The 7,791-nt window shown below is 31.9% G+C and overlaps 1 pseudogene; it reads right to left on the bottom strand.

The window, feature by feature from the left end:
* Positions 1–2,358: 2,358 nt before the first annotated feature.
* Positions 2,359–3,307, bottom strand: LOC125582963 (annotated as a pseudogene).
* Positions 3,308–7,791: the final 4,484 nt, after the last annotated feature.

Here is a 7,791-nt window from a genome sequence, read left to right as displayed (position 1 = left end):
AAACAGTTAGTTTGTCGAAGGAGTTTGGAAACTGATAAAAGAGAACAATTTAAGTTGGGGACAAATAACACATTCGATAGAATCATGTTATTTGATAAGTGAAACACACCAGTATGGGTTGCATAGACCTTGTTTCCATCTGCAAAACCCACTGGGCACGGTGGAATACTCGTAATATCCTTGAGATCATGTGCTAAGCGGCTCTCGTATCCAAGATAAGGTCACCAAATCAGATGACTTATCTTTCTCATTAACCATCTGAGTTAGAACTTTCCATTGTTCTTCAGTGAAAGATGGGAATGTAGATGAGGTTTCCATTGCTTTAAATTAGGGGTGGGCAAAAAAACCAAACCGAACCGAGCCAAACCGAATCAACCGAACCAAAAACGATCCAAACCAAAGTATATTATCAAACAGTTTGGTTTAAGATTTTCCCAACCCGAAAAAAACGAACCGAAACCGATCTGAACAGAACCGAGTTAACCTAACCGAGAAACTAATGTGCTTTTTTATTATTTGAATTAACATACTAACAGTATACAATATACTAAATTTTTGTGTGGTTTTTTAGATTTTGTTTCAGTTTTATATTAGATTCAATTTACATAGTTTATTTTTAAGAAGCATTATTAATGATTTTTTTTTTAATTTTTTTATCTACTTTAGTTAACTGTGATTTGATTATATTCTTATAAACTTTTGTGTGTGTGTTTAAATGTTTGTATTTCAATTTTATATTAGATTTAGTTTACATAGTTTATTTTTTCATATTCACCAACATAACGATTTCATGACCGTGTGATTTAAAATATTATTTCTCTTAAAAGAATTAAACTAAGGGAACCCGATTGACCCGAACCGAACCGAAACACAAACCAAACCGAATACAAACCGAACCGAAACTGATCCAAACCAGACTAATAATGGTTTACCTCAGTTAGAAAAATTCTAGAGCCGAATTAACCATACCGAACTGAACCCCAACCGAACCGATAAAGTAACTGAAGTGTCCATCCCTACTTTAAAACACACTAAACTTTTTAAATTCAAAGGCGGGTTTCAGCTAGCATTGTGGTTGTGAGAGGTAAAATCAATTTTCTTGTCATGGCAGGAAAACGCGATTTTGATTTTAGCGGTGAAAACATAATTCTCCGATTTTGGCGGAAAAAGTAATTTTACGATTTTGGAGAGAAAACACAATTTTCGATTTTGGCAGGAAAACATGTTTTCTGATTATGGTAGGAAAACTCGATTTTTCGGTTTTGGCAGAAAACACTATTTTTTTTATGTTGGCGGGAAGACCCGAATTTCTGGTTTGACGGAAAAATGTGATTTTCCAGTTTTTGGGGTGTAAATGCAATTTTCCGGTTGCGGCGAGAAAACACAAATTTCTTATTTTGGCAAAAAATGTGATTATCTAATTTAGGCAAGAAAACACCATTTTCGGTTGGTGTTGAAATGTGATTCTCTAGTTTTGTCTAGAAAATGCGATTCTGCGATTTTGGTGAAAAAACACAGTTTTGAAATTTTGGTGGGAAAACTTGATTTTCGATTTTAACGTAAAAATGTGATTTTTTAGTTTTGGCAGGAAAACGCGATTTTTCAATTGAAAATGCAATATAATAGTTATAATAACTAATATAGTTAATTTTATATTTGTGTTAATGGTATTTAAGTCTTTTGGATTTTGAGATGCAAATGTAGATATTATAGATGTTGCATCATAGGTCCAAAGGAATAATATCTGAATATTTGCATCTGGATGCAGACGATTCAAAAACGAACATGGCCTAGACCAATTCTATATTGACGTATCATAGAAGTCTAGATTGAGAGTAGTTTCATATTCTATCGATTTAGGTCTGAATAGGAATGATAGATATTCAAGAATAAAGTGATTTTTAGTGAAAAGTATGTTAAACTATTTTTCAACAATTTTTACACAAACAATACATGAACGTAAGCTTAATCAAACCACATTTTCTTCTGCGACTTGGTCATTAAACAAAAGAGAAACAAACAGTAGTTGTGTATCTTGGTTTTGTTGGAGGCAATCAGCTAGACAGCAACTTTTGAGAACTTAAAGTAGCCACGTGACAGAAAATGAGACTATTACTATTCTCATGGTTGTATAAAAATTATTTCAAAGACACAGAGTAAGCTAAAAGTGAATCCTAGGTTAGAAGTGAACTATTGTCTGCTACAAACGCATACATACAATACAATAGAAAAAAAAAAAAACACAACAAGAAGAAGCCGCTTGTCTCATGAGTGATGAGTCATTCATCAGAGAGTTTGCAATCTAAGAGACAGTTACAAAATACGCTTAATCATCTACAAGAAACATGACATACTAAGTACTAACAAAAAATAACCAGATTCATTCCCTTAAACCTGTCTCATGAGTCGTTAATCAAAGGGTGGCAGCTTTAGCATACACGAATTTATAAGACTTGGGTACTTTAAGCACAGCATCGAACCACTCGACCTTTCCCCAAACCTCTTCACTTCCGCGCATTTCCAGGGAAATGTCAGCACACCAAATCATCTTCTCCTTATACCCACCAGGTGCAGGCACATACTTATCCCAAAACACCACCAACTTCCCACCACAATTAACCAGTTTAACATTGCTATAACGGGAAAACTTAGGCAGTCCTTCCAAACCATCCACTTTCTCCCAACCATCTGTTTCGCTGTTAGACCAAAGAAACTCTCCAGTGGATAGATAACAATAGAATCTTTTCTCTCCACGTGTGCATTCGACAGTCGAGGAAGAAGACGTTGGATGAGGAAGGGGCATCGCTGACGGCGTAGAGCTTATGACCAACAGCTACTAGATTTGACCATTCCACGGAAGGAGAGTTGTGAATCTGAACCGGAGCCAAAACATTACATTGCCACTTGATGTCTCCTTCTTCTTCTTCTTCCTCTTCTTACAGATTTGATTGGTTATTTTGTCGGGTTTCCGACAGAGAGTGAACCAACGAAGGTTAGGCTCGGTAGGAAACTGTAAACACACATAGAGACAGTTCTCGGTGCGGCTTAAGAGATACCGATTCTGGTAAAGCTCCGGTGAAGAAGTGAGAGATCGAAAGGTCTTGGAGACGAGCGAGAGAATCGGATAGTGCAATCTCGAGACCCGGGCTAAGCTACTCAATACTAAGTCATCTGGAAGTTGCATAATCGAGGTCGGTTCTCTTGCCGGCTTCTTCGACGGTGGTTCTTGATCGGAAGCGATGCCTGCGGACCACCAAAAGTTTAGGGGTTTGGGGCACGAGACATTATCGGCCAGATACTGGGTTTTGTATTAATGGGCCTTACTTAAAACAATTAATGGGCATGACCCCAAAAACTATTAAAACACTGTTTAATAGTTTAAATAATTTTCCAGCACGATATTATAAAATTTTAATTATTGAGTTTAGTCAATTATACACGTATAATAGGATTTCAATTGTATGATATCTTTTTTTGAGTTATCACATCATCATTCGTCAAGGACATGAATTTGGATGTTAGATAGAAACAATTCGTAAACATGCATATAAAACATTTTTTTTTTTTTGTAAACTATCATGCATATAAAACATGAATAGATGTTAGCTATGTTGTGGCAACGGAATCCATCCAGTGGCGGAGGTCGAATTGTGTTTCACAAGGATTAATGCTTATGTAATCAAATGATCAAACATAAAATTTTATTGAACAGGTGCAAACAGGATGTTTAGACTTAGATCATGAGGATCAATCGTAAAGACATAATACCAAATTGTCTATCAAATACATATTCTATAAGCATAAAAACATAATTTGTCAAAAATCACTGGAAGTCTTCTAATCGCCAGACGACTTATCTGTTAGGCGCTTAGACCTTAAACATAACCCTAAACTAAAGTAATTAATTAAACACTTCATAAAATCAAATTAAACTTAAAAAATGTTTACTATACACAGAAATAAACACATATAGGTAAAATTTTAATTTTTCAAAAGAACATTTAAGATTTTCAAAATCTAACCCTAAGAATACATACAATACTACAACATATGTTGTCAAACCTAAGCCAAAGAATATCATGATTAACTACTTAATTTCACTCATCTATGTTGAAAACTATTCAATTTTATTATATCTTAATTTATATTATTTAAAACTGTTTATAATTACATGATTATAATTTTTCACCTGTCAAAATATTTTTTAAGAAAATTATAAATTATTTTTAAGATCAACTACACCAGAAGACTTCCCTGGAATTTGTCTAGACGACTTACATTATCTCAGAAGACTCAGACGACTTTCCGGGGATATATTTATAAAAATGAGTTCTATTTTTTTGTTTGGTCACAAGGGGCTGGCTGTAATTTCACAAGGCTTTTAGGGTAGTTTTTCATTTGATTCAACTTTGGGTATAGTTTTGTATTTAAAATAAAGTTTTGAGTCATATTTGGAAAATCCCCCAGTTATAAATGCAAATGCTCTACTAAAAGCTTCATATGAGAGTATTTGTCAAAGATCATTTGGAGAGCATTAGCATTTGGTAAATGATGTTTTAAATATTTTTTTAAAAAAATGTTGATTTGATAATATAGAGCATAATGCTTATGATAATGCTTTACCAATCAAGGGGGTTCATTTGACACGAGATCGTATGCCTTCTCACGCTTATAACAAACTCAAGTCTAAGAAGATAGCTCCTTTACTTGGATATGTAATTTGTGTGTTCTATAAAAGTATATCTATATAATTTTCCACTCATTTTCTTTGTTTTTAAGCCATTTGAACATTTTTTTATATGCAGGTTTTTCAGATCTGGAGCAGACTTTGGAAGATTTATGGGAAGTCTTCTCGGAAGTCTTCTAAAATATAATGCGCTAGAAGACTTCCAGGAAGTCTTCCAGAAAACATCAACTCTTCCAGAAGACTTCCTGGAAGTCTGGAAGTCTTCTGACGGAGTCTTCTTCCATATCAAGTGGAGTCCAAGCTTGTCTTTGTAGAGGAATGATCTATAATAGTTTTGTTTCTGGTCTGTTTTGTGATTTGCATGTGTACTCCATTAGTTGTGATTGTTTTTTGTAAATTTGAAGAGATATTAATAAAAAAATTGGTAAATATGTTAATATTCCACAATATTATCTTGCCAAAATTCTTTAACATAATTGAAGTTATTGATACAACTTCAATAGCAAAACACAATAACAGAAAAAATTAATCAAATTTATTACAACTAAGGAAGAAAAATTCTTAAGAAAACTTAGCCAAACTCACAAAAGATAAACCATTACATAAGTTCAAAGATATAACAATTTCATTAGAAGTCTTCTGGGAAGTCTTGTAGCAAAACACATCATTGATGCATATAACAATGATGATACTTAAGTCATTGATACAACATATTAAGAATCATTTTAACTATTCTACTCACTCATTGCAAAAAACATCATTGATGCATATAACAATAATGATACTTAAGTCATTGATACAACATTATAAGAAACAAGTATTTTACCCACTCATAACAATAATCATCATCGGTGCATACTTAAGAGATATAAACAAACAATAGTAACTATTCAATACATATCACAATTTTTACAAGTTTGTGTTGAAAAACTATGTCACATTTAGTAAAACTAAGGCATAAAACATATTTTGAAAATATGAGTTTTACATATCTTGAAGTTACTTAATACTCTTAAAAATACAAGTTATTCAAAAACTAGCGTAGAACTCGGATCAGCTAGAAACTTTAATAAACATGAATGTTGGTAACCTCATAAATATCACGAATTTAGTTATAAATTTCATCCAGTAGCTAAAATATTGATTAGTAGACTTGAATTAACAAGAAAATGTTCAAAATTCTTTATAGTTTTAGAGAAAATGAAAGTTTATTAAACATTGACGCAGACGACTTCCACGGATGTCGTCTGGCAGACTTCTACGAAGTCGTCCATTTAGATTAGTTTTGCAATTGATTTTTAACTTAGACGACTTACATGGAAGTCGTCCATCTTTGTTTGTTGAAAAAAAATCTGAGAAGACTTACATGTAAGTCGTCTAGGGAAAATGAGTTAGTTTTGTATTTGACCGGATTGTGTCAGAAATTTGACTTTTTCTGGATGACTTACACGTAAGTCGTCCAATAGAAAATTAAAAAATCAATATTTTGTTATACCTAGACGACTTCCATGTAAATCGTCTCAGGTTAGTTTTGCAATTGAAAAATAAAACAAAAAAAATTATTTTGCTCTAGATGACTTATACGGAATTCGTCCGTCCGACGACATACATGGAAGTCGTCCATGATAAGCAAGGTTTGACCAGGATCTCGGAATAAAATCATGGACGACTTCAATGTAAGTCGTCGGACGGACGACTTCCGTGTAAGTTGTCTAGAAAAAAACATTTTTTTGTTTTATTTTTCAATTGCAAAACTAACCTGAGACGACTTCCATGTAAGTCGTTTTTTTTTATTTTTCTACTGGACGACTTACGTGTAAGTCGTCCAGGAAAAGTCAAATTTCTGACACAATCCGGTCAAATGCAAAACTAGCATGTTTACCCTAAACGACTTACATGGAAGTCGTCTCAAATTTTTTTTTAACAAATAAAGATGGACGACTTACATGTAGGTCGTCTATAAAAACACATTTAAAAACAATTGCAAAACTAACCTCTGCATTTACCAGAAGACTTCCATGTAAGTCGTCTACAGCCAGCGGACTTACATGTAAGTCGTCTGGACGAACATATCTGGGAAAAAAACTGATTTCATAGTTTAAACGAGTGAGATAACATGTTTAGCACACATATATCTTCTCCAAGCATCCAGAATCTCAAACAAAAGTGACTCACCAAGAATCGTAAGTTTCAACGGCTCTATGAACCATAAAAATTTTAGAATCAAAATCTTGGGGTTTTTTGGATGAATATGGAGAGAAAGTGAAAGAGATGTTGTTTTTAGTTCATAAGAATTGAGAAAGAAAGAGTGTAAATCGATTTTTAGGTGCATTAAGAGCTTCAAATTGGTTGTTCATGGTCGTTGGTGTATTGATGGCAATGACAATATTATGATTACTTGAGAAAGATGAGGGTGATAGAGTAAAATATGCATTTTGAAAAAAAAATGATGTCATTTTCGTGAATAATCTGAACTTTGGAGATGAAAAAGACAAGTCAAAGTTCCAAAAAAAACATGGGTTAGTTTGTGTTTGACTTCAAGTTTTGAGTCATATTTGCAAAAATCCCTTTATAATTTATAAAATTAAGAAAAACATATAATTAATGAATTTATTTTGTTTAATAATATCATAAAAAAATTTTATACCCAGAAAATAAATTTACAATAAAATTATTAAAAAATAATATTTCAAAATTTAAAATATATTTTTTGTCAGCAATTTAAAATATACTTTAATTATACAAATTAAATTATATTTTAAATGTGAAATATTATTATAAAATATGTATATTTTAATTTTAAAATTTATTTTTAAATAATGTTTTTGATATAAACGTAGATTTTGATATTATTAAATAAATAAATTAATTAATTATATGTCTTTTTAATTTTATATAGTAATATATATATTAGAAATATATTCAATATAAATAAATATATTATATATTATATATTAATTTTATAATAATTTTAAATAGTATGTCATACTGTTCTACCAATCATTCTATTAAATAATTTAGTAAAAACATACATCTTCTGCAGCATACATCTTCTATAGCATATTGCTACTGCTATATCATCTGCTCTGTCAATCAGGAATCTC

This window comes from Brassica napus, chromosome C3 (assembly GCF_020379485.1).
Source record: "Brassica napus cultivar Da-Ae chromosome C3, Da-Ae, whole genome shotgun sequence".
Classification (NCBI taxonomy): Eukaryota; Viridiplantae; Streptophyta; class Magnoliopsida; order Brassicales; family Brassicaceae; genus Brassica; species Brassica napus.
The sequence above is the reverse complement of the archived record's forward strand: the minus strand, read 5'-3'. Positions and strand labels throughout refer to the sequence as shown.